We start from the raw sequence: 25,858 nt of genomic DNA on the forward strand, positions 1-25,858 counted from the left end.
GAAAGTGACATAATTTGAACGTGGGTTTTTTTTCCTTTAAAGTAGGGGCCCAATTATACAGTATGTACCTCTAAGAAATGAGACATTTAAAAAAACATAACCACATATTATTATGCCTAAGATGATTAATAATAATTCCTTGATATCATGTAATATCCAACAAGTATTAATATCTCCCTGATTGTCTCAATAGTGCCTTTTATAAAAGTGATTTGAAACAATCTAAAAGAGGTCCACATACTGCATTCGGTTGATATGTCTGATGAGTCTATTTTTTTAATAAACATTTGTAATTTTATTAAATAAAAATAGAACATCACAACCATGAACACTGTTACAATTAGAGGCCCCTCTTGGTTCTCCACAATAATACTGAGCATGTTCACAAGGGGTTTCCATTATTTAGTCTCAGTTTAAACAACCACCTTTATTTATTTATTTAAAGATTTTATTTATTTATTTAACAGAGAGAAACATAGCAGAAAGGGAACACAAGCAGGGAAACAAAGAGAAGGAGAAACAGGCCTCCCTCTGAGCAGGAGCCTAATGCTGGGCTCAATCCCAGGGTCCTGGGATCATGACCTGAGCCAAAGGCAGATGCTTAATGACTACGCCACCCAGGCACCCCTAAAAAACAATCTTTAAAAGAAGGAAAAAAACAGCACACTACCATTTAAGTTGTTTTAATGTTTCCTCACAAATGGTGAAAAATACGACAGTACAGACAAGGAATAATCATAATGTTGTGGCCAACATTATAAATATGGAATTATAAATTTAAAACATGTTATGGTTTAAAAATATATCTGTAGTCAGTGAAGCTCTTCAGGGTCTCTGCATCTAGTAGGTTTGGTCTCTGTGTTCCTGATGGTGCTCACCTTTTTCATTTTTCCAGGTCTTTCACCCCCACGTCATCTTCTTCCCATCTGTTCCATCAAAGGTTCAGGGGACCCATTAGAGTTACCCCATCTTCCTTCACCAATGTCACCTCTGTCCATGCCACAGCCACCAGAAAGCCACCTCTTTCTCCACCATGACCATTTCTGAACATCCCACCCTGACCACCATAGCTCATGAGGCCACTTCTTCCTCCCTGCCTGCCACCAGGACTGCCCCTGCCACAGTCACCACGCAGTGGTGGGAGGGGTGGTGGAAGGAAGCCTTCAGGCTCTAGGACCTTAGAATGGTTCATTCTGTTCTCCAGGCAAAGTTCTGGCTTCCATACCCTGGATTGGGACACTGCCAGTCTCCAGCTCTGTGCTGGATGTTTCCTCCTCCAGATGGGTTCCCTTGGAAACTCTGGGACCCTCTTGGGGGAAAGCTACTTCTATCTCCTCCTCGGTCTCTCATGTGACCCATGGGACCCCCAGGCCCTCATGGACCATCTGGACCTCCATAGCGTGACTTTGGCATCCTTCTGCCCTCACGGGGAGGCATACTACCAGGAATGCTGTTCATCGGAGGCTGCTTCTTAGCAAGAGAAACCTTAAGTTTGCTCCCTTGAAAATCTTTCCCATCAAACCACTCCATGGCAACCTTAACAGCTGGTGGGTCTTTCATAGGACACTGTAGCACCACCTTTGGGCTTTCCTGTTTCCTTGTCCAAGTAGATATGGATCATGGGTTGTCTAGTTCTCTTGTTTATCTTAACAACTTCACACTGCTTAATGAAGTCTGCCAGATCACCTAGAATCACATTGTCATTTAAGCTTAAATTGTACATTGCCAGAGTCTTCATCTAGAGCCACAGGTGGGCCTAGATCAAGATCTGGTCCTTTTGACCATGAAGCCACCTTGCTCTCCAGCACCCATTGCTCTGCATCTTCCTCCCTGCCCATTTCTGCTCATGCTCCCACTGATCAAATACCCCTCTTTCACTGCCCCAGTTATCAGGCCCACTCATGTTCCATTCTCTCCTGTCTGGAAAGTCCTCCAGACTCCTGGAACTCCATAAACACCCATGCTACTGGGGTGGTCCTGTTGGAATGAACTCTACTGCCTGTAGCTGCCGCTCTGTTGGCTATATTGACTTGGGGAGTCTGGCTTTAGGATCAAGTTTGGCAGGGATAACTAGTGGACAGCTGCTGCCCATAGCGGCTTTGTTGACCATAGCTACTCTGCTGTCCACAGCTGGTGGGCTGCCCATAGGTGTTCTGCCAAGAGTAACTATTCTGATTATACCTAGCTAGCTGTGCAGAGGAATAGCTGGTAGGAGAAGATGGTGGTGCTGACTGGCTGCATGGGGTAGCTCCTAGGTACCTGGGGTAACTATAGTTATTCTGTCCATATCATAGTCTGGGCTCATTGTAACCTCTGGTGCTAAACTGAGATTGACTAGTCTCAGCAGATTGTTACCATCCTGTGGTTTTACAGGTTCAGTGGCTGTTGGCTGCTGCCTGTAGACTGGGTAAGCAGGCTGAGTGCCATATGCAGACTGAGGTGCACAGAAGGCCTGGATGGTAGTGACGATAGCAGTGGGTATCATAAACACCAGTGCCATACAGTGCAGACTGTATGCCTGGGAGGCAGCTGGAGTAGTGTAACGAGGAGGAGGCTGTTCCATAAGAAGTTGCATAGGTGGTCTGCCCACAGGTTGCAGTGATCTGAGCTTGGGTAAAGCTGAAATCTGTGGGTTGTCCACAGGTTCCATAACTTTGCTGCCCATACGCCTGGGTGGTCTGTGCATATCCTTGAGTGGGCTGCAGCTTGACTACACATGCTGTAATCCGTAGACACCATTTTCTCTCCTTCCTTCTCATTGATGAATCTACTTTAATAATAATAGTGCCCCTTATTTCCTTGCCTTTATTTATTGCATGAAGGTAATTTCCTTCTAGTATTTTTCATGTTCTTAGTTTATAGCAATGTATTCATAGGGTGTACTGTTTTTCTAAAAATTTCAGAAAGGGAGGCTGGGAGGCAAACAATGTTAGATCCAAGACACTTGGCTGACAGCAAAAGAAAGTCAAAGACCACAAGGGGCAAAGTGTTTGGCCATCTCTGGAAAGGAGCTGATATTTAAAAATAAAATAAAAAATAGATGTATTCTAACTCCATTCCGTTGCAGGAGGGTGTTATAGGCATTAGGGATAAAAGGAAACAGCTGGGGAATGGGATTGGGAATCTGGTCTCAGCTGTCTGTGCATATAATACCAGTAAGTTAGGCTCCCATAGGAACTGACTGAGAACAACTATGGGAAAATATCAACAGGGCCTAGAACCAAGGGATGAACTGGACACGAATGCTTTGGACAAACATTACTGGAATATAAGGAAGGTGCCTTCTTTCTTCACCTTCTCACCTCTGGGCACCAGTGTTCTGGAAGAATAAGAAAGATAATAAATAATTAGTAGGAGATTTGACAAAAGTCATTTAGGTAGCTCCTGTCCTTGTTGGGAGAGGTGGGTAGATGGCTACTACCTGATAATGTTGTACCTATGGCACCTTTATTACTAGGAGAGAAGAGCACAAATGGCAGTTTTGAAACACTGTAGAGTGAGGCCTCTTGCTAGCTTCCTATTCATTTCAGAAAAGAGGTGAAGTAAACTACAGATACTTGAATAATTTTTTTGTAAATAGGATGAGCCTTGGACACAGTAAAAACCAGTAACTTATTAAGTTGAAAGAATTAATGTACAGTCTGGTTTATATAAATTACTTGTGAACTATCAGAAAGTTTATGGATGTATAAACACAGGTATGAGAAAGCTAACCAGAATAATCTATTCTAACAATTTATAATCTCTTATATGTTAAAAAATATGAAGTAATGAAAGTCATTTGGACATTGTGCAGTGAAATTATGATTTGGTTTTCTCAGGAAAGTATTATAAAAGTAAATATGTTTCTAATAATCTTATGTGGCTGAGGAAAAGAAAGAGTAAAGCTTTGGTTAAAAAAAATGAGGATATAATTTCTTTGCATTGTAGTTACCACAACTTCAGAAATTTAAGGAATTATGTGTCCTATGCTTTACATGTTTACATATCTATGATAAATAGCTTTTTATACACTCTCTTGAAATTGAAATGAAGAACATATTTACAACTGGGAATATGTAGGCTAGGTAGATATCAGAAATAAATGGGTTCTTCTTCCTTTATAAAAATTTATTTGGAGTTCAGGATGCCCTCTGAGCTTAATTAAAACTCAGGAGTCAATCTTTAAATTCTGAGCATAGATTTCTAACTATATCCAGAGATGGTGTTAAAAAGTCATAGCATGCACATTGAAAAGGCAATGTGGGTGGAAAGAGTAGGCAGAGCTTTTCAATAAGAGTTAATTGTTCTTAACCTGTGAATACATAATTATATAATTTGTTATGATGAACTTTCATTTTTAGACTTCTATGGTGGGACTCATTAATGCTTCATAGTTATTTGAAAAATAGTATGTAATTCTGTTTTTTATTACTCTAAATCGTGATCTCCTAAATATGTGTTAATTTCTTAATCTGATTATTAATAAATCATCCTCACTGGTACATTAGGCAAATTTGAAATAAAAATGTCATGAAGAAAAATATTTAAAATGCTACATCAGGAGAGTTATTTAAAAGAGAATACCACTAAAACATTAACATAGTCTTGGCTAAATGGACCAGAAAAGAGGAAAAAAAAAAGGAAATGTTTAGTATTTTTGCTTTTAAGGGCATATACCAGATGAAAATAATACAAATGGATAAAATACTTGGTCTGATGAGGTCTGTTTAATAGTAGGTGTAAAGTAAGAATCTGATTGGATTTATTCTGATGCTAGGAATATGATTGATTGCTATTTTTTCTTTTTAAAATATTATTAAATATTTTTAACAATTCTGGTTTGTGTAGTCAATGGTTTTTAGATTCATGCAAATATTTAACGCTTTCAGTGCTATTCCTTTAGTCTTAACTATCAGACCTTTTAATTGGGATGATTTCATTTTTTTCTGTAGAAAGAAATTTCTTTAGACATTCTATTTGTGAGAATCAATATTAGCAGCAAACTGTTTTTGCTTGCCTGGAAAAATGCCTTCATTTTGGCTTCATTCTTAAAGATCTCTTCAGTGGGCATTGAATTCTAGGCTGACAGTCATTTTCCTAGCCCACTGAAGACATTTTTTCACTGTCTTCTGATTCTCTTGAGGAAAGCCAATTACCAGATATTTTGAGGATAATCTATTTTTTTTTACCTTCTACTTTTAAGGTTTCCTTTTTTTGTTTCTGGTGTTTTACAGTTTACTATCATATATATAAGTGGTAGATTTATTATTCTTTAACTTACTGGGGATTTCCTAAGTCTGTGGGTTAGAGTCTTTCTTTTATCAGTTCTGGGAAGTTTTCAACCATTATCTTAACAGGTACTGCTTTGCCATATTTTCTCTTTCCTATTTCCTATTCTTTTGGAGTACTGATTTATTTCAGACTTTCTCACAATGTCTTCCATGTCACTTAAAGTCTCTTTAGCATTTTTCATTTATTTTTCTTTTTTCTATTACATTTGGCCAATTTCTTCATCTCTATCTCCCAGTTCACTAAATTTTACTTCTACTATGTCAAATAGACTATTAAACATGTCTACTGAGTTTTAAATTTTAATAATTTATATATTTTAATTTTTTAAATTCTATTTTACAAAAAAACATCTTTAGTTATTCTTTGTACTCTCTTGTTCTCTGTACATATTTTCAAGGTTGTCTTTTATTTGTATTTTATATAGTTATTTTACAGTCTATGTGTAATTTCAGTATCTAAAGCCCTTTTGAATATGTTTTTGCTATGTTCACTGTTTCTTACCAATGGGGTCTCATTTTCTTCTGTGCTTGTTATTTTTTAAAATGTGAGCTGCTCGGGGTGCCTGGATGGCTTGGTTGGTTAAGCACCCAACTCTTGGCTTCAGCTCAAGTCACGATCTAGGATCGAGACCCGCATCGATACATAAATATTTTGTAAGCAAATCTTCAGATATTATAAATAGACTACTTTTTTTTTTTTTAAGGTCAAGCAAAGCTTTATTTCGCACCAAGCAGCAGGAATCAGACTGACCGTCAAATAGACTGGTGGGGGCCGCCCCTACAGAGAGGACGACCCCTCCCTGTTTCCAGACTAACCTTTATAGAGCAAAGGCCATGCGGTGGGGCCTGGCCACACACAGGTGGCCAGTGAGATTGTAACAAACACAGGAAACTCCACAGTGATGCTAAGCGAATTACAATTTACCCTAGTAGACATTTGAACCAACCCATCACCTAGTTCAGAATTGGTGCCCAAAATGTGCCCAAAGGGTGGGGCCCATACTCCTTGGCAGCTAGGAGACAGTATGCGCCCCCACTGATTGAATACCTCTACCTGGCCTGACCCATAGACTACTTTTTAATATAAATTTTTAGTTGGGTGCTTACCAAATATCTAGGTGACTATTTTGTAAGTGTCTATTACTTTATTTTACTAAATAGAAGAGTAATATTGTTCTATAGTACATTTTAGCCTTTGAACCACTAATCTGTTAGTTTACATGTACTTAACCTGATTTGTGAGATTATACTACATAATAAATTCAAAATCTCTGTAATAAATATTTATTATTTATTCTTATTTCATATTAGTAGCAGCAAGTCAGCTGCTACTGTATTGCTCCAGGGTAAAGGTAAATTGCAGGTCTGCTCCGTGTATTCTCTCATTCTGATAGCCTATTTGAAAAATGCCTTTCTCATGGCACGCAGCATGAGACTAAGAGATTGACCTGAATGTTGCACTAAAATTTAAAGTAGTTAGCATGTATTACATCTGTTTATAAACCACTGGCTAGAGCAAGTTACAGGGCCAAGGGTAATAATATAATCTACCACAATCTTATTGTGTTCAATACCTTATTCATGTTTAAGGTTACTCTTAATCTTCTTTGAGAAAATGAGCATTTTAATAGAAAATCCTCATCAGCAATTTTTGGCAACACAGATATCTAAATTGAAAGGCTAAAGGTAAAACAAAAAACAACCTCAAGCCAATTGTTCTCATTTTAGGTCAGGGTTCATACATATTCTATTATCATGCCTGTCAGTGCTTTAACTGATTTGGAAAAAGAACTTCTCATTCTCAGAAATGTATAATTAATTAAACACTGGGCAATAAGAGATTAATTCTCATTGGAGTTAAAATTGGGTAGTTATAATAAAAGTGGATAGTTTTAATAAAAAGTTTTGTTCAAAAATGTTATTCTTTTTTTCAAATATTTTATTTATTTATTTGACAGGCAGAGATCACACATAGGCAGAGAGGCAGGCAGAGAGAAAGAGGTGGAAGCAGGCTCCCTGCTGAGCAGAGACCCTGATGATGCGATACGGGGCTTGATGTGGGGCTTGATCCCAGGATCCTAGGATCATGACCTGAGCGGAAGGCAGAGGCTTTAACCCACTGAGCCACCCAGGCTCCCCTCAAAAATGTTATTCTTAAAAATTATTTTAAGAGTAGAAAACTTGTAGGGTATCTCAACATAGCAAATGAGTTACAGGGTATTTCTCAATTATAGTGCAGGATCACATATTTTACAGTTTCTGTTTATGTTGTGATTATATCACAAATGCTAGATTGATCATTTCCTGCAATCATAGAATATTAGATTTGAAAGGATCTGAAAAGTATATCTTTCTGAATTTGAATATATTGATACATCATTTTGTTGCAATCAGTTGTGAGGTATGTCAAAATCATCATTCATGGCAAGCAATTATTATTAGCAACAGTTAAAATACAGACAACTGCAAAAGATATACTTACATTTGTTGTTCCATATCTTTAGTTTCATGAACTTGCATTCTGATTTTTTTTTAGTGTGGTTGATAGGAGTTATAACTAGTCTGACAAGAATTTGCACTGTCCTGAGTATACAATGGCTATTTATTTCAAATGTGAATATCATCACTGAAAAAAAAAAAAGGTTGAATAACATTGGTTAAACAGCATATAGTCCAACTTCCTACTTTTATCAGAATTTGAAATGCAGAGAGTAATTCATCTAGCCAAACGTCTAACTAGCAAAGTCTATAACCTAGGCCACCTTGCTTTCAGAAGGGTGCTTCCTTTTTCAGGAAAAGGTCATTTATTTTCCACTGCCTGTGTAAGAAATTTGGGCCTGAGGCAGGAGAGGACTGTCAAGGTAATTTGCCTTCTCTTTCTTTTTTTTTTTTTTAATGATTTTATTTATTTATTTGACAGACAGAGAACACAAGTAGGCAGAGAGGCAGGCAGCGAGAGAAAGAGAGAGAGAGAGAGAGAGAAGCAGGCTCCCTGCTGAGCAGAGAGCCTGATGTGGGACTTGATCCCAGGATCCTGAGATCATGACCTGAGCCAAAGGCAGCAACTTAACCCACTGAGCCACCCAGGCACCCTGTCTTCTCTTTCTAATCTTTAGTTTTAGTTCCCAAAGTAAAGGAAAAGTACCAGAGAGACAGAGCCCAGAGTGTATATTTTGTGTGTTATTTGTGCTCTAAGAACATTCTTTTTCAAATCTATTTGACTGCAACTCACAATAAGAAACAATTTAAATCACAATATAGTACACACTCTTGTCCTTCCCCACAAATGAAACAAAAATTTCACAAAGCAATTTCTTGTCCACACTAAGTATGTAGTCTGGTCTTTATATTCTCTTCCATTCTAGCTTATTTTATTACAAAATAAAATTAATTTTTGAGTCTGTATAAAAAATATTTCTCCAGAAAATAGGAGACAGGTTTCAATTTACTGACAAGCTCCAAAGTTACTTGCTTTGCTGAAAGTGTCCTTCACAGAATAATAAATGTCTCTCATATTTATTGGAACTACAATTATCTCAAGAGTTCAGAACAGAACCTGTAGAATCTTTTCTTCATTCTACAGAATGAAGAACACCAGCTCATTACCAGTCTCACAGATTCTAAGACTCATTGTTTTTCACATTTTAACAATCTCTGAACTCAGGATGTGTCCTAAAAATATCAGTGGCATGGCATAGTTTAATTGGCAGTGTTTTTCTATCTTGAGTAACACGAACTAATGGTGAGTCTTAAAGTCTGTTTCTTAGTGTATCCATAAAATACATTAATCATAACGATTTAAACAGGCCAAACTCTATTGCTTATTCATTTCAAAGTATCCAGCTGATCAGAAAGCTTTTTGATGTCATATTAAGAAAATGTAATGAGGGCGTAAGACTTTTTGCTTAAGCAAAAACCCCTTAGTTCTGGGCCAAAAGTAAAAATGACTTGCAAACGGAGAAAGCTTTCTCACGTGCTTTCATTGTTCCCAGGGTTTGATTATGATCTTTTGCTTTTCTACCCCCCTCATTTCTGTATTGTTGCTTCTCCTCCGGTGTCCAGCATACTCTTCTCTCCTCCTCACCAGGGCTGACGGCTGGGGGAGAGAGGTCCTTGGGCCATGGTTTAAAAGGGAGGCAAAAGGTATGCCCAAAAGTTAAGGTACTTGGAGGATGGGGAGGATTAGTCTTTATTTTAAAAATGGAACAAATTGCCCAAATCCTGCGTATCTGCTTAAACTGCCACCAACCTAACACAGTGTAAGACTTAATGACGGCGAAACTGGCACGAAGGATGCTGAACCTGATGAGGAACAAAAATAAGTTTGCTAGGCTATTTTCATCCCAGCGTGATTGAAACGCACCATCCTTTCCTCAAAAATAAAAACCTCTAACGAGGAAAACAGTAAATTAAATGCCACAAATTAACGTGCTACTAGAAATCGGAAGAATTAGTTACTTTTTCACCCAGACACCACGATGCCTTCTTTTTTCCTTTGTTTGGCTAAAACTTCAGCCAAGCCAGGGCTGAGGCGGCGGGCGTCACCCTCACGCCTCCGAGTGGGCGTGGGGTCCTAAGCCCTCACCAGGAACCTGCACTGTGCAGTCTCCTCAGATTAGACAGGGCCCTGTAAGACCGGTCCACAAGGCCCCGCCTCGGCAGGTTACAGGCGTGGGGCGGAAGGCGGTGGTCTCGCATTCCGAAGCCTCCTTCGGGTACGCGGAGGCAATTCGGAGGCGATAAGACTCTGGCAGAACAAGGTGTTGACAGTTGTTCCCGCGCGACTCACCGCCTAGCCCGCAGGAGAGGCGTCTCTGCGGCCGCCTCCGCACCCTGTCACGTGACGGGAAGGGGGGGGTGGCTGGAGCGCGCGAGCTGGGGGGCGGGGCCTGGAAGGGGAGGGCGCTCGGATGTGAAGTATCTCGGAGGCTCCAGGTTCCCAGAGAGGCGGCGACGCGGCCGATGACAACATTAGGCCGCGACGAGCTCCGGGCCGGGCGGTGGTGGGAGCGGTAGCCCGAGCGGCTGTGGCGTTAGGTTTTACCGCGCCAAAAGCCGCAGCGAGAATCGGGCAGACGAGGGGAAGGTGGAGCCCGCCCTGGCCAGAGGACCGCGGACAGGGAGTTCCCGCCCCGCTCTCGTGCACAGCCGGCAGCGTCTCCGCGGCAGCGAGCCAGCGCCCTCGGTCTGGGCTCGCGCCCTAGCTCCTGCCGGCTACAGCAGCCGAGAGAAGTTGGGGTCCGCCCGGGCTCGTGTAGGGCCCCGGAGGAACCGGCCTTCTGCTGCCCGCCTCTCCGGGGGCTCCGCACCGGTGAGTGTCACGCCGGTCCCTGAGTCGGGGGCCGACGGGTCTGCACCCTCCTGGGCGACTGCACCCCCTTATCCCCACGTTCTGAGCTCGGCTCGGCTGGGGCTCCCCGCGCCGGAGAGTTCCTCTTCGGCTTCTTTGTCCCTATTTGGAGTGGGGGATTCCAAAGGCCGGCGGGGGTGGAGTGTTTTGGGGCCCACAGTACGTGCGTGTGCAAACCTTACAAAGCCACGTCAGGGGCCGGGGGTGGTGAGAGCATTTTGACCACCCTGAGTACCTCCTCCCGAAGTTTGGGCGGACAGCGGGGTCTCGCCGGAAGCCCCCGCGCGGGGGAGAGCTGGTGCTTTGTCACTTGGCGCGGTTAAGGCGAGGCTTCGGTTTTCCTGTGACAGCCTCAGAGGAGGCTGTGCCGCGCACCGCAACCGCACCCGCCCATACTGAGCCGAGTGACACGGTGTCGTTCTTCTGAACTCAGTTCCTGTGGCCGACTTGTAACGTAGGAGGAAGACGAAGCCTTAGTTGTACTTTTAAATGTAATGTTTGTTTCTAAGTCCTTTCTCAAGAGTGGACTCAGGTTCTTAGGAGCTTCCCATGGAGCACGCGTCTGGTTCATTGAGCCGCCCACTCGAGACCAGCTGAGTGAAGCAACAGTATATGCAGATCTTCCATTCACAAAAGTCATATAACACTCTTCTTTATGAGAGACATCTGCTTTAGGGAACGTGCCTAATTTCATTTTATCTAAATATTGTCTGAAATGATAGATAACTTGGACTCCTCAAACAGATGGGAAAACTTATCTGATGATATTATAAGCATATTTGTGTTAAATAATTTTTTTTAAAGATTTATTTATTTATTTATTTAACAGAGAGAGAGATCACAAGTAGGCAGAGAGGCAGAGAGAGAGAGGAGGAAGCAGGCTCCCTGCTGAGCAGAGAGCCCGATGTGGGACTCGATCCCAGGACTCTGAGATCATGACCTGAGCCGAAGGCAGCGGCTTAACCCACTGAGCCACCCAGGCGCCCCATGTGTTAAATAATTTAATGAAGTTTTTGCCTTTCTAATGCTAGAGGACTTTGAGTGACTTCTGATTAGTATGAGAATGCTATAGTGGGGTTATTAGTTTTTATTAACTTCCCTTGAAACTTAGCCTCAAATTAGTGCCACTTTAGGTCTTTTCAGATAATCATTTAAAAGTTTTTTTTTTTTCGTTTTGTTTTGTTTTGTTTTGTTTTTTTGCCTCTTAAGATTTCAAGGAAAATAAGGATTGTAGAGGAATGTGGATGAATTGCTTGTTAGATTTTCTCCATTCCATCAGCTGTTGTCTGCAGTAGATCATGTTAAGAGACTGTGGTCAATTTTTATGCTTGCTAGAAACCTGTTTTACAGTGGAACTATGATCATGCTAATTTTATAAAACAGGTTGGGAAAGGGAGAGTAAGGGTATGATTTGTCCTTTATAGAAAGTACAGCTAATTTCAAGTATTTGTTGCCCCTTTTTTGATACCAACTATGTATGGAATGACTATAATATGCCTGTTCAAAGTACTGGGAAAGGGAATAGATGAAACATAAGAACTACCTTTTAGGTCTTTAATTATGGAGATTAGGTTGTTGCGGTCAAATTCCATGTAGACTGTTTGAGCCACAACACATTGTACACAGCTGCTTAGAACTGGTTGTTTAATTAAAAAAGGGTCATGGTTTATTTCTTTCTTGTTGAATATTAATATGCTATCTGTGATCTGGAAAAGGTGCTGTCCTTTTTCAGTTAGAGTATTATTACATTTTCAAGGCAGTCAAATATGGTTTTTACAGCAGCACATTTATGGCACTTATAAATTTGGCAAGATCTAGTTTCTTGGTTCATTTTTTAATTGAAACCCTTATACTCTGGGGATAAATAAATTACAATTCTGTGTAATGAAGTTATATTTTAGTTTTGACTTAAGAAAAAAATGATAACATTATGATTTTATTAAATTTTCATTACAAAAGGAGCTGTCTTGTTAAAAGACAAATTGCAGAATTTCTTTAGTGAGTACTGTTAGTACATTTAAACTTGTTTTGGTTTATAAATAATCCTTCAAGAGCAGGTTACTTGGAACATGAGTGACAGAGTAAGGGAGGATACTTAGACACAGTTTTCCGATTTTGTGAAAAATTCTTATGCTAATAGCAATACCTGAAGTGTTACGTTTGAATATTTATAATATTCAAAGCTGAATGCATTTATAGCAGTGATCTTGGAGCATCAGGGGATTCAAAAGTAGAAGGCATATGTCTTACCTTATTTTTTTGAATATGATGTACATGTAATCCATAAATATAACATGAATTAAAAAGTCTCTGAGTACTGCATTAAAGTGGCTGGGTGCAAGGAGATTGGTGGAGATGCTCTATTGGAGCAGTTGTGGCTATAGTAGCATTTTCTTGTGGATGGGACTCAGGAAGGGATGTCTGGACTAATGTGTAGATGTAGATTTACATTCCTATGTTGGAATCCCTTGAAAGATTTTAGATCTATCCTTCTTTCTACCTTGGTTCCTCACTCCCTCATATTTCTTTGAAGGCATTAACTTGAAGGTCTCATCTGAAAGTTGTGATAGTAGGAATTTTTCCTCCCAGAAAAATGTTACCAAGTACGCAAGCGAGAAAGGTTTCTTCAGAGACCTTGTAAGGAAGGAATCCTTGTTGTAGAAGAACATACTCTTCTACCCTATCTTATTTTTACCTTTTTAAAACAATGTAAATCATCTGTGATATGTGATAGCAAGGACCTGTCTTATTTGTTCACCATTAGTTCTTCAAATACTTAACAGTTACTGAATGAAAAAAATGTAGTTCCAAATATACGGCAGGAGAACAGAGGAGTGTGTGATAATGTAGTCCAGAATAGATACAAGGAGTGAGATGGTAAGGAAGGATGTTGGATTGAGAGGAAGAGAACAGATCATAATTGGGAAGCTCTTTTAGGGGAAGTAATTCTTGAGTTAGGTTTTGGTTAAAGCTGTGTATCTGAAGATAAGCAGGTGTTTTAAGGGGGTAGACAGTATGAACAAAGCATTTACAATGGACTGGGTAATCATGTGGGATTAATAAGCACAATGAGGTTTTTTGGGGGTTATATTATGAATAATTTTTTTCCCCTTTGATGGTGAGATTATGAATAATTTTTCTTCTCCCCTTACAACTGTTGCCTCTCCCAGATGAAGAGATTAGTATACTTCATAAGAACTAAGATTAGAGTACTCGAATTATTGAAGTGACAGTGGTATAGTGAAAGCAAGAGCATTGAACTGGGGTGTCAGAAAATTTGAATTAGATTTTTGATTAAATCTTACACAAGCAAGTGTAGGCAGATCTCTGGGCCTTAGTTTCCTCATTTGTAAAAGGACAATAATCCTTATTCTGTATGGTTGTTGGGAGAATAAAGTTACATCATGTATATGGAGGGGATCTAACACATAGAAGGACTTCATGTTAAATTGTTTGAAATAGATCTTTGTCAGGGGTGCCAGGGTGTCTCAGTCAGTTGAGCATCTGACTCTTGATTTTGGCTCAGGTCATGATCTCAGGGTTGTGCCCCATGTCAGGCTCCACTGGTCATGGAGCCTGCTTGGGATTCTCTCTCTCTCCCTCTTTCGATCCCCACCATGCTTGCTTGCTCTCACTCTCTCTCGGGGTGGGGGAGGGGGGGAGAAAACCTTCAGATTATTAAAAAATATGTTGGTGTATTTATCATGAACTCTAATATCTACTTGACCTTTGAGTTGACCCTTTAAATTACCTTTACATTTTTGAGTATTAAAATTTTAGATGCTTAGTTTTCTTTCAGTGAAGCATAATGTTTTCTGATAGAAATGAAGCCTAACTTTTTTACTTTAATGTTACCACAGAAACGCTAGAGGCCTCAAATTTTTTTTTTAATATTTTATTTATTTATTTGACAGAGAGAGATCACAAGCAGGCAGAGAGGCAGGCAGAGAGAGAGGAGCAACCAGGCTCCCTACTGAGCAGAGAGGCCGATGTGGGGCTCGATCCCAGGACTCTGAGATCATGACCTGAGCTGAAGGCAGAGGCTTAACCCACTGAACCACCCAGGTGCCCCGAGGCCTCAGATTTTTAAAGCTTTAAGTAAGGGATGTGTATGGCTGAAAATCTGAGCTTTTAGGCATTTCTTCCCTAGAGAATTTGTTTTTGAAGAAATATCCCATGCCTATCTATCTATCTATCTATCGTGCCATCTATTCATTGTTGTGGAGAAACGGGATTTTCCTGCTATTAAGTTAAAAAAAAAAAAATTACCAGAAGTATCCTTTATGTGTTTTTAGTGATTTGAGTGACTGTAAACCATGAAGGATCTCTGCCTGCTGTGCTTTATTTTAGAATTCAATATTTTTTGATGAGGCTAATGGACTTCTGCCTCATTTCTTATCTAAGCTTTTTGGTCTGGCAGCTGTTCTTTTATAAATCTCAAAATTTCATTATATTTTGTGAACTCTTCATATGTTTATAATCCACAGAGCAATCTATCTTGTGTATAATATTTGCAAGGAAATTATTTTAAAAACTAAAGATCTTGGGTCTTAAAATGAAAAAGAAACCATTTTCCCATCACCTTCCGTGTTCACAAAAGATTGAAAAAAAGAGCAAATGGTTTTGAGCTTGAAGACTCTTTTCCGATGAAAAGGAGAAACTTTTTGATTTAGGGTTGTTAATATGATAGATTCAGAAGGAGATTGTTATAGCTCCTGAAGGTGTCTTAGTAGGCATAGTTGGTATTACTACTACTACTACTAATAAATAATATGTGTTGATTACTATGTACCAGTTACAAGTTTAGAAGTATTTGCTATGTTATCACATTTAATCCTCACGATGAGCACCTCCCCCTCCCCATCAGATTTTTTTTTTTTTTTCCTTTTTTAAACCTCAGGCACTGAGAGATTAAGTGGTAGATAGTGGAACCAGGATTTGGACTAAACCAAAGTCTCAGGGAAGCTAAGTGGCAGGTTGTTGAGCCTACCAAAAGGATTTGAATTAGAAGTTTAACCTGAGCTTTGATTCAAGAGCCTGTCCTCTTAATCACCACATTATACTGCCTTGTAAAGTTTATTTGCAGTTGCCCCTTATGACAGGTCTTGACCTTCATGTCTATTATCAACTGTATGATTTGAAATGAAAATACATTTTGTAATAAGATGCCATATAGCCTCGATTTTTAAAAATTTCACACATGTTTGACATCCTATTTTGTAAATCTTTGGAAATATTTATACTAAAGCAAAAAATTCTTTGTTGTTCGTTCAGCTGCCAGTTTCTCACCAGGAAATTCCAAACTAAACTAGAAATATAAGAATATAGTAGATATGGTATTTTAAGGTGACTTGTTAAAAATTTTAAAATTCATACTTTCAGGGCGCCTCACTGGCTCCGTGGGTTAAAGCCTCTGCCTTCTGTTCAGGTCACGGTCCTAGGGTCCTGGGATCAAGCCCTGGATCAGGCTCTCTGCTCAGCGGGGAGCCTGCTTCTCTTCCCCTCTCTGCCTGCCTCTCTGCTTGTGATCTCTGTCTGTCAAGTAAATAAATAAAATCTTAAAAACTTTTAAAATTCATACTTTCTAAGAGTAAGACTGATGCATAGACATGGTATGGATAGGTTTTATGTGGAGATATTTGAGGGTGACAGATCTGTGTAATTGAAATCTATTGAAATTTCCATTAAAGTAACTTGTTTTTTGGCTGTCAGATGCCACATATTAGCAGGATTAGTTTATCAGATTACATAGTTTCTTACAAAGAATTCTTGACTCTGGCTCCTATGGAAATTATGCAGTCTGGTATATAAGTTTTGATGGGGTGGGAGTATGGTAGATCTGGGTAGAAATGTGTCTACTCTAAGTAACATTATTACTGAGTAGGAGTAAGGAGGTGGAATGCCTTGGACATGAGGGCATGGGTACACTTTTACAGTACAGAATGGGATTAGGGAATTCTGAAGACTAGCTTTGCTTACTGTTTAATTTTGCCTATTGTTTTGACTATAATATTTAAAGTCAGCAATCCAGAAGTAAAGAAAAATAGTGCTGTGCATCATAGTGGGAAATTTGTAATAGTTCTTAGACTGCTTTGCAAGATGTGAATGCTTTATGAATGATCCTGGAAGGACTCTCTTACTACCTATTATTTTAAGAAATCTAAAGAGACAAAATAACACAAGCTTTAGAGCCAGACTGCTTAAGTTCACAGCCTTTACAGCCACTTACTACCTTATTGCCCAGTACCTGATCTGGCACTGACCTACTGTGCTGATAGTGGAAGAAGATGGTGTATTGAGGCAGTGTAAGGCCCAGAGTTGCACCCTATGAGTTTTCAGTGGTTCTTAGATGGTATGAAAGAGATCTAGAAGTTTTCAGAAAATCCTAGTGAAAGAAATAGAAGTTAACAGTGGGAGCCAACAAGCTTGTTATTAGATTACTACTGTGAAGGGAGAGACCATGCAGTAATGATTGAGGGTAGGGGGAGGGCCACTGCCAGTTTGATGCAATGCCCACCAAAATTTGTGTTTTCTCTTGTTCCAGTACAGTGAACACTGGGAAGTGGTTACTCAGCCAGGCATGCATTTCTGTCATTTTGTCCTCTTTCCTTGTCCTCCCTCTCTGCATCTAGGTAGAGCCATGTATGTGACTGATTTTTTGCTAGTGGAATGTGAATGGAAATGATGTGTTTTCGCTTCTGGGTAGAGGTGACAGAAAAGCAGGTGTTCTTTCTCTAACTTCTTTTTTCTAGTCCAAGAAATATGGAGCACTTAGAGGGTGGAAGGATCTAGAGTCTTTAAATTACCATGTAGAAAAAGTTGTGCACAGGTTGTAATTTTAATGAGAAATTTCAGTTGTGTAGAATTACTGTAAGCATGGGCTGCATGGAATGGGTAGTTGAGCTCCCAACATCCATTGGATGTTGTTCCAGAATATTCATCAACATGTGCCATTATGACTCTCCTAAACCTCTGAAGCCCGTGAGGACACAGAATGTAGAGCCCATGGATCTACATTCAGATCAATCATAAATACTTACTGCACCCATGAAAACTTTCTACTATGCCCAAATACCATTATAAGAATGAGGAGCTGTGAGAAACTATAAACATTTTTCTATAGAAGTCTGAAAAGTTCCTTTTAAGCAGGGTTTCTCCAACTTGGCACTGTTGAGATTTGGGGTCAGATAATTCTTTGCTATGAGTGGCTGTCTTTTGCGTTGTGATATGTATAGCAGCATCCTGTTTCTCTATCCATTAGATGCCAATAGCATCTCCCCTTAGTTATACAACCAAAAATGTCTCCAGACATTGTTAAATGTCCTCTGGGGGCAGAATCGCCCCTGATAGAGAACTATTGCCTTAAAAATTGAGTCAACCTGAAAAATTATTTTAAGCTGAAAGATACTTTACCTTTATTCTAAAAGATGGAGTTCATGGGGGATGTTTGTGAATATGCAACAAAGGAAGCTTTGTTGTTTTTATAAAACACACTGCTTTCTATTGAATGTTAATCTACACGTATTATCGATTTAGACATTATCTGAATTTTCCATTTTTTCTTTCTTTCCAAACTTCTTATTACTTAAACACATTACACCCTTTCCCCTGTCCCCATCTGTAACCTCAGCTGTCATTTCCACAGGTTCTCTTTAAATTATGGAAACCGATAAATAGTTTAAATATTGTGACTTGTAAAAATTAGTTAATGCTTGGTAGTATGCCCAGATTATGATTTCTACTCTTAGGCCACCTGAAGAAACATGTCCATAATAAAATCAAGGTCTAGTGGATTTTATTTTACTTATTTTATTAACTGCTCAAAATCTAGCCATTAAATTAAAAAAAGAAATGGACATGACTTCCTGCTTTCTTGGTGTTTCTACCCAGCCTTTTTCTTGTTTGCCTTTATTATAGTTTCCTTTCCCCCTCAACTCTTCAGCATTTTGCATTTTATAGTGTGTTCCGTATTTTTCTGGAGTCGCTTCTAGTTCTGCCTCAGCTTGGACTAGCTGCCTTTTAAGTCTCTTCTGGGAATCTCCTTTTGAATTGAATCCATTTTATTTTAGATCTTTTTTTTTCTCCTAAATTTATTTGATCTTTTTTTTCTGGAGTCCGCAAGTATCTTCCTGAGAAAGTGTGTTTGAGAGGCAAACCTTCTGAATTATCCTGAAAAAAATGTGAGAGGCAAACTTTCTGAATTACTCTGTGTACAAGTTGTCTTCATCCTAGTCTAATATTTGACTGATAGCTTGGTTGGGCACTGTACTGTAGGTTGCAAGTAATTTTCCTTTAGAACTCTGAAAGCATTGCTTGATCGTCTTCTAGCATCCATGAAGCCATATGTCATCTAATTCACTGTGGGTTTGTGGGGTTTTGTTTTTTTAATAAGGTGATCTGTTCTTTATTCTGTCCGAATAAAGGTTTTTAATTTTATTTTGGTTGTTTCTTCTAGGCACTCAGTTGTCCTTATTGTCTAAATAAGATTCTTCCAACTCTAGGAACTTCTTATCTATTATGTCTTTGATGTCTTTCTCCCTTCATTTTATCTATTTCCCCAGTAATAAGCAGGTACTGTCTCGTGGATTGATCCTTTTTGTCTCATTTTTACTTTCATAGCTTGCGAATCTCTTTGCTCTATGTGCAGGGGAATTTTTTTCCCCCCTAATTTTTTTGGCTGATTTTTTGGGGACAGGTAATCTATGAATTTTCTTGTTCTCTTTTTCTTTTCTTCCCATCATTCTCTTCTGTTTCAGTTGTAATACTACCTTTAGTCTTAGAATATGTAAAATAGATTTTTTAAAGATATCTTATGGGGATGCCTGGGTGGCTCAGTCAGTTAAGCATCTGCTGCCTTCTGCTCAAGTCATGATCCTAGGGTCCCGGGATCACATCAGGCTTCTTGCTCAGTGCGGGGCAGTTGGGGGGGGGGGGGTTGCTTCTCCCTCTACCTGCTGCTGCCATGGTTGTGTGCACGCCTTCTCTCTCTCTGACAAATAAATAAATAAAATCTTAAAAAAAAAAAAAAAAAGATATCGTGTGTCCCCTCAACTATCTATTTTTCCACTCTGGTCACTTTCAGTGTTTTTGTAATTCTTATTTTTCATGCTCAGTTTTCCTTATATGACTAGTGTTTCCTGGTTGTCCATTCATGTTTCAGAAAGCAGGACTGTGTTTCTGGTCTGGGTCGCCCTTCTCCCACTCTGTTCCTTGGACTATTATCCCTACTAGTTTTGCATTTGGATGGGAATTGTGGCCACAGCACTTAAGGGGCTGGACAGTACAGGGTGGGGCCTGTCTCTTGGCAAACATTGTTTTAGGGTAGAAGGGAGAAGAGCTAGCTTCTAGCCTGTGGGCCCTCTAAATGCCAGATGAAAAAGGTTTATTACTTTGCCAGCATCACCACTTTAGTCTTATAGTAATTCATTTATCTTAGAGAAAAGCAGAGTATCTTTTTACCTGGGGGTAAATGTCAGTTGCTTAGGTGTTGCTTGGAGATGGGGGATGAGAAATGTAGTTAGTTGTTTCTTATATAGTCAAGTAATGTTTAATTCTGGTTTTGGCCATACTCTTTTCACCCTTTGCTGTATCATGTAGTTTGCAATCACACCTCTCTGGAGTCCTGTCAGACATATGGGTTCCCACCTTTTTGCATTACTTACAAGGTATAACAAGGGTGTAGTTTGCTTGTTATATCTATTTATCTATCCATGTCTGTACACACATATACATACATATACACACATGCTACCCCATCTCCAATTTTAAATTTATTTGCTCTTACTTTTTTTTTTTTCTGTATGAATTGTTTTTATTTCAGTGGGATAATTGCGGTAACTGGAGGGAAATTTTATATATATTCTGCCACTTTTTTATTACAGTCCTTTTCTAGCTTCTTAAACATAAGGTATATAGAACTATTGAATTATTTATTTCTTCAATTTATTTTTTTGAACTAATTTTTTAAAGACAGGCATATTCATGGGAATTATCATGATATTGTTAAAATATAGTATTGTTCCTTAATTATTGATTTATATAGGTGTTTATATCTCTATACCAGTTTGTCCTAATACTTGTACTATTTTTGAATTGTTGCTTGCCTCTTAGTTTTTCTGATTCCTTTTCTCTTGTCATCTATTCCAATTTGCACATATCATTATGATTTCCTTGCCATTTTCTACTTTGCTACTTGGAAACTGAGTAAGACCATTTAGAATTGTGCATAAAATAGTGCCTTTGCTCCAGAGAATGGCCTGTTAGCTTTATCACATGGCTCTTGTGATATTTTGATTATTGGGGTATCTTTACTTATTTTCTGTTTCTTAAATGTATCCAGGCTGGTGAGGTATTATTCTTTTTTTATTTACTTGTCTGCTTTAATTGTTATAGCTACTTTGGTTCAGTAGTTATTGATACTTTTCTCCATTTTTTTTCTATTCTACCTTATAATCTCTGGTACTGTAAGTGTTGAATTTAAATTGCCTAGCTAGTTCATCAAAGGCCTTAGTTTTCATCTCCTCCTTTCATTTTATATTCATAAAAATTTCCCAACATTCTTACAAAATTTCTTCAACCTGTTCTCTTTTTTATTTCCCACTCTCCTTTTCCTGAATCTTTAGGTACCACATTGATTGTAAGTTATCCTGGGCAAATAAATTTAAATTCATCTGTTTCTTTCCCTTCTCTTCTGTGGTATTGCTCCATTTCCCCATTAATCTTTTTAAGTCTTCTCTCATGAGACTTCGTAATTCTTTCTTCTATAGTCCTGATTTCTATGCTGGAATGTGTTTCTATGATTAGAGTTATAATTCTCCTGCAATCAGAAGTTTTTACAATCCAGACTTAAGAAATGCTGACGACTTTGCTGTTGAAATCTTGTCAGAAGGGTTGTGATTCAGACGGCTTGTTAAACCCCCAGATTTGGCCTGATTACATAAGATCTTATAGGACCTTCATAATAAATACTTATTGAAATTTAAAGTAGTTTAGAAAATAAATTGGCTCTTGTGCAGTTTCTTTCTACATATATATATATTCCTAATATAGAGGAAGTCAGTGTTGTAAGCATTCCCTAATGCAGTGGTTATCTATTTACTGATTATTTTGTGAACTTCTTTTATATTCCATGAAAGTCTTTATTTTTAGAATTCAGAGATTAGATTAGGTAGTAGTTGTTTTACCTTAGGTCTCTTTCTTTACCTTTTTTACATATCCTTAACATTTTTTCCTTTCAGATATCTGTTGTCATGATTAATTTCCTTCTTGATTGGCTCATTACAGTATCCTTTATTGTTTGATTATGTTTATAGTTTAGGTACTTTTTCCTACTGTTCCTGAAATTTTAAACTATAATCTTTAGCATTATATAGATAATATTGTACTACTTTCAAAGGTTTGGTTGTTTGGGAAATTATGGTTTTTATATCTTCATTTTCCCAAGAATTTATCATTATGATGTAGGAATTAAAAGAAAATAATATTCTGTCACTATTGAGAGAAAACTTCTCAGGAAAAATAGATTCATTTAAAAGGTTGATTACTTAACATATTTAGTTTTTTAACGAGTAGGATTTCATTTCTGTTATCTTAATTCAAGGTAGTAGTAATTAGCCACTTCAAACTGTAAACTTAATCAGTGATACATTTTGTGGCTTTGAGGCAGATTATGATTTTAATTAAATTCAGAAAATGTGTTTTTTTAGAATTCTCAAGAATTTTTTCATTCTATTGATCAGTTTTCTTTTTGGAATAGAATTTCAGTATGAGACTTATCTCTATAGTTTTGCATATTTGGTAGTCATTTTTTTAAAGTATTAAAATTGTGTTGGTTCTCATAGATCCTTTTTGACTCGGCATGCAAAACTGTAATTATGTGTCTTGGTTACTCACATGATAAATTAAAGATGATGAGTACTTTGGTTGCAGTAATTTATACCTAGAATTCAAAACCCAGAAGCATCTAGGCCTAGATGCAAGAGTTAGGCACTCAAATACTCATTTTTCTTTTATGTCCAAGATAGAAAGCCATTCTTAGTCTCTATCAAAATATGAAGAAACTGTTTTGGGGAATGAATAAGAAAATCAATAATAAAATTTTTTGAGATTGTCTCGAATTAATTTTAGATCTTGCATTTTGAGCTTTGATCCTTGATAAAGAACTCTTAGCTGAAGTATGGGCTTTGCTTTTAGGAAATTAGGTAACTCTTTGGCTTACCGTACGGGTTGCCACACTTAAAAAATGAGAAGCACATTTATTTTTTCCCAGTATCTTGATTTAAGACAAGGTTCATACTTTCCTTAAAAAAGAATCTTTCAAGAAACTGAAAATTTATGCATAATCGTGTAGTTTAAGCTGTAATTTAAAATACCTAGCTTTAAGAAAAAAGACTTAAAACCCAAGAGAGACATTTAATTTATAGAACTAAATTATTAATACGTGATTGCCAGTATCATATTTGTAAGTACTGCCCTTATGTGGTCTTGATTTGTTACTGTCTCAGAAACTATTTGAAACCCTCTGTCAAAGGCTTGGGCAACATAACATTATAAACACCAACTGATTTAGTAAACAGATGCACTGGGAGAATAAGAAACTTGCCAAAAGTATTGTCTTTCCTACTAAGTAACTCTGTGACCTTGGCAAACCACTTAGTCTCGTGGGTCTTAGTAAAATGGAGAACTTGGAACAGATGGCCTCTTCGGTTCTCTTGAGGATTCCTTGAAGATGCCAGGGGCTAGAATTCCAGTTAGACCATATCCTTATAATAGCTCTGAAATAATGGTATTACTCCCATTCTACCGATGCTATTATTCATGTTGTACAGACTCCGTGTTCATATAGCTACGGAGGGGCCAAGTAAGAAGTTGAGCCTTGGCCTATCTCATTCTATATTCATATTCTATTTAGTATACCATATTATCTCTGCAAACCATATTAGAGTAGACCACCAGGTTTTATTTCTAAAACTTGTTTCATTTCTTAATCTTTTAGTTTATAGTAAATGTGCGTATGCTTTAATGCATCTGTTATTCAGGAAATCTAGAAGTCATGGATCAGGCCTATCCATGAATTGTGCCCAAAGTGGAAATGGGACTGGTTTTTAAATAAATATAATAGAACATATTTATTTAAGAGGTGATTGGTGTGTCTGTTCAGAATTATCTTGAATTTATTTCAGCAGTGTCATTCTTGTTCAGAAACACTTTTGGAGCTATTCTTTCTGTATTTCTTAGGTTGCTCAGCATCAGGTTTTTTTTGTTTGGTTTTGTTTGTTTGTTTGTATGTTTGTTTTGTTTTGGGAGAGGGAGAGAGAATCTCAAGCAGCTCCATTCCCAGTGTGGAGCCCAATGTAGGGCTTGATCTCACCACCCTGAGATCATGACCTTAGTGAAAATCAGAGTCAGATCTTTAACTGACTTAGCCACCCCAGTGCTCCCTTATTCTTTTAACCTACACTCTGTGGGGGCAGCTGACATCTTTTGAGAATGGATTTGATCTGTTGAAAAGTGGGAAGTCAGTCAGAACCAAGTCTCAAACATAAAATTAGCGTTCAAAATGAGGAATGTCATTTTTAGTTAAAAATAATCAGACCAAAGGGACAAAACCTATTATCCTAATGTCTCTTGTAAGGTAGTTAAGGAAGTGATTAGAAAAGAGCAGTCCCAAATTGTTTTGTGTGATGACAACTTGAAATAGCCTCTAAAAATGACTACTCTGAATAGAGTTTAACCTTTATTTGGCTATAAATTCTAGTATATTATCTTTATTTGGCTATAAATTCTAGTATATTAAAGTTATATCTTAAGGTAGTTAGACCTGTTCTGTTTGCCGCTTAGGTTAGAGCTATGCTGACTTAGCATGCACTTTAGAGAAGAAGGGTTGATGAATTAATTACAGATAGCAGATACTCTTTCCATTTTAAAGAAGATCAGAATCTATAGAACATTTATTTGCACAATAATTTAATTCTGGTTATATTAATATTATGTAATTTGTGGTTATCCACATAAGGATTTAATTCTAGACAGCTACCCCATCCCACTTCCTGGCGAGAACTAAAACTACTTCTCTTGCTAAGCCTGAGTGTACTGTGATGCAAGCTTACATGTAAGTTTATTTTTGTGCAAAAATTATCTTTGGCTGCCTTGTACACTTATATATTAGTGAATAGCTTTTAGATATTAGTACTTTTTTAGTGCAGTTACTAAACAGTAATCTGTATATCTGGCTGCGTAAGAACTTGTGATAGGAAGATTTCATTTTACCATTTGAAGGTGTTATTTTTCTAGATTTTAAACTTCCAGATAGTGGAGTTTAATGAAGCCTCCTTATATGTGGGATCAGAGTATAATAAAAAAAAATGCTTCTAATCCCCCTTTTAAAAAAGAAAAAAGATTTTATTTATTTATTTGACAGACAAAGATCACAAGTAGGCAGAGAGGCAGGCAGAGAGAGAGGAGGAAGCAGGTTCCCTGCTGAGCAGATAACCTGATGTGGGGGCTCAATCCCAGGACCCTGGGATCATGATCTGAGCCGAAGGCAGAGGTTTTAACCCACTGAGCCACCCAGGCACCCCTCTAATCCCTTTTTAATAATACCTTTTCTTTTCAGGTTTCAAAATAATGTTATAAGACCACTAATTCAACAGGTCACTATGCAGGGGTCTAAAAATTCAGTGGGAACTAGATAGACATGAGACCTCTTTTACCTTATATTTGTGGGAAGGTGTGGAATAGATAGCAAACTACTAATTGCACAATTCACTGTGTAATTACCATCTGGAGAGTGCTAAAAGCAAGAAATATAGGGCAATATAAGAATTTGCTGACCTACTGGGGGAGGGGAGCCAAGGAAGGTGACTTGAGCTGGGGAAAAAAAGAGTATTTCTGGCAGAACATCTTGTTTAAATATCCTGGAATAGCAAGGAACTTGGCTTTTGCTAGGAACTGAAAGAGTCCACTGTGGCTGGAGTGTTAAGAAAAAAAAAAAAAAAAAGGAATGATAACAGTGTGGTGCGATAGGCAAAGGTTAGGTCATGTAAGGCTTGATAGATCATGTTAAGGATTTTGATTTTTGTCTCAAGATCCCTTGGTTGCATTGAAATTAAGGTATCTGTAATTTATCTGAGGGAGAATCATGTAGGCCAATGGTTCTCAAAGTGTGTTTCACTGGGGAACTAATTAGAAATGCAGATTCTTAGGTTTCTGCTCAGACCCACTGAATCAAAAATTT

General features: G+C 38.2%; 1 protein-coding gene and 1 pseudogene across 15 annotated transcripts in view; one reads left to right on the forward strand and one right to left on the reverse strand.

Moving 5' to 3' along the window:
- Positions 1-669: 669 nt before the first annotated feature.
- LOC309869390 (RNA-binding protein EWS pseudogene) lies at positions 670-10,148 on the reverse strand (annotated as a pseudogene). Its single transcript, XR_014316490.1, has 3 exons — positions 10,063-10,148; positions 7,756-7,899; positions 670-3,319 (listed from the first exon to the last, which is right to left on the reverse strand). The product of XR_014316490.1 is annotated as an RNA-binding protein EWS pseudogene (transcript).
- The window catches only part of OSBPL8 (oxysterol binding protein like 8), a 160,399-nt gene continuing 143,469 nt past the window's right edge, over positions 8,929-25,858 (forward strand). For 3 of the 14 annotated variants that reach the window (XM_082740376.1, XM_082740381.1, XM_082740373.1), the window contains exon 1: positions 10,174-10,584. The gene's annotated coding sequence lies outside the window, so the exon portion shown is untranslated. Of the gene's footprint in view, positions 9,016-10,150; positions 10,585-25,858 lie in introns of those variants that run through there. The other 11 variants (XM_082740375.1, XM_082740382.1, XM_082740377.1 and 8 more) reach the window with 10 other exon arrangements.

The sequence above is a fragment of the Mustela nivalis genome (assembly GCF_964662115.1).
Source record: "Mustela nivalis genome assembly, chromosome: 7".
NCBI classification, from domain to species: domain Eukaryota; kingdom Metazoa; phylum Chordata; class Mammalia; order Carnivora; family Mustelidae; genus Mustela; species Mustela nivalis.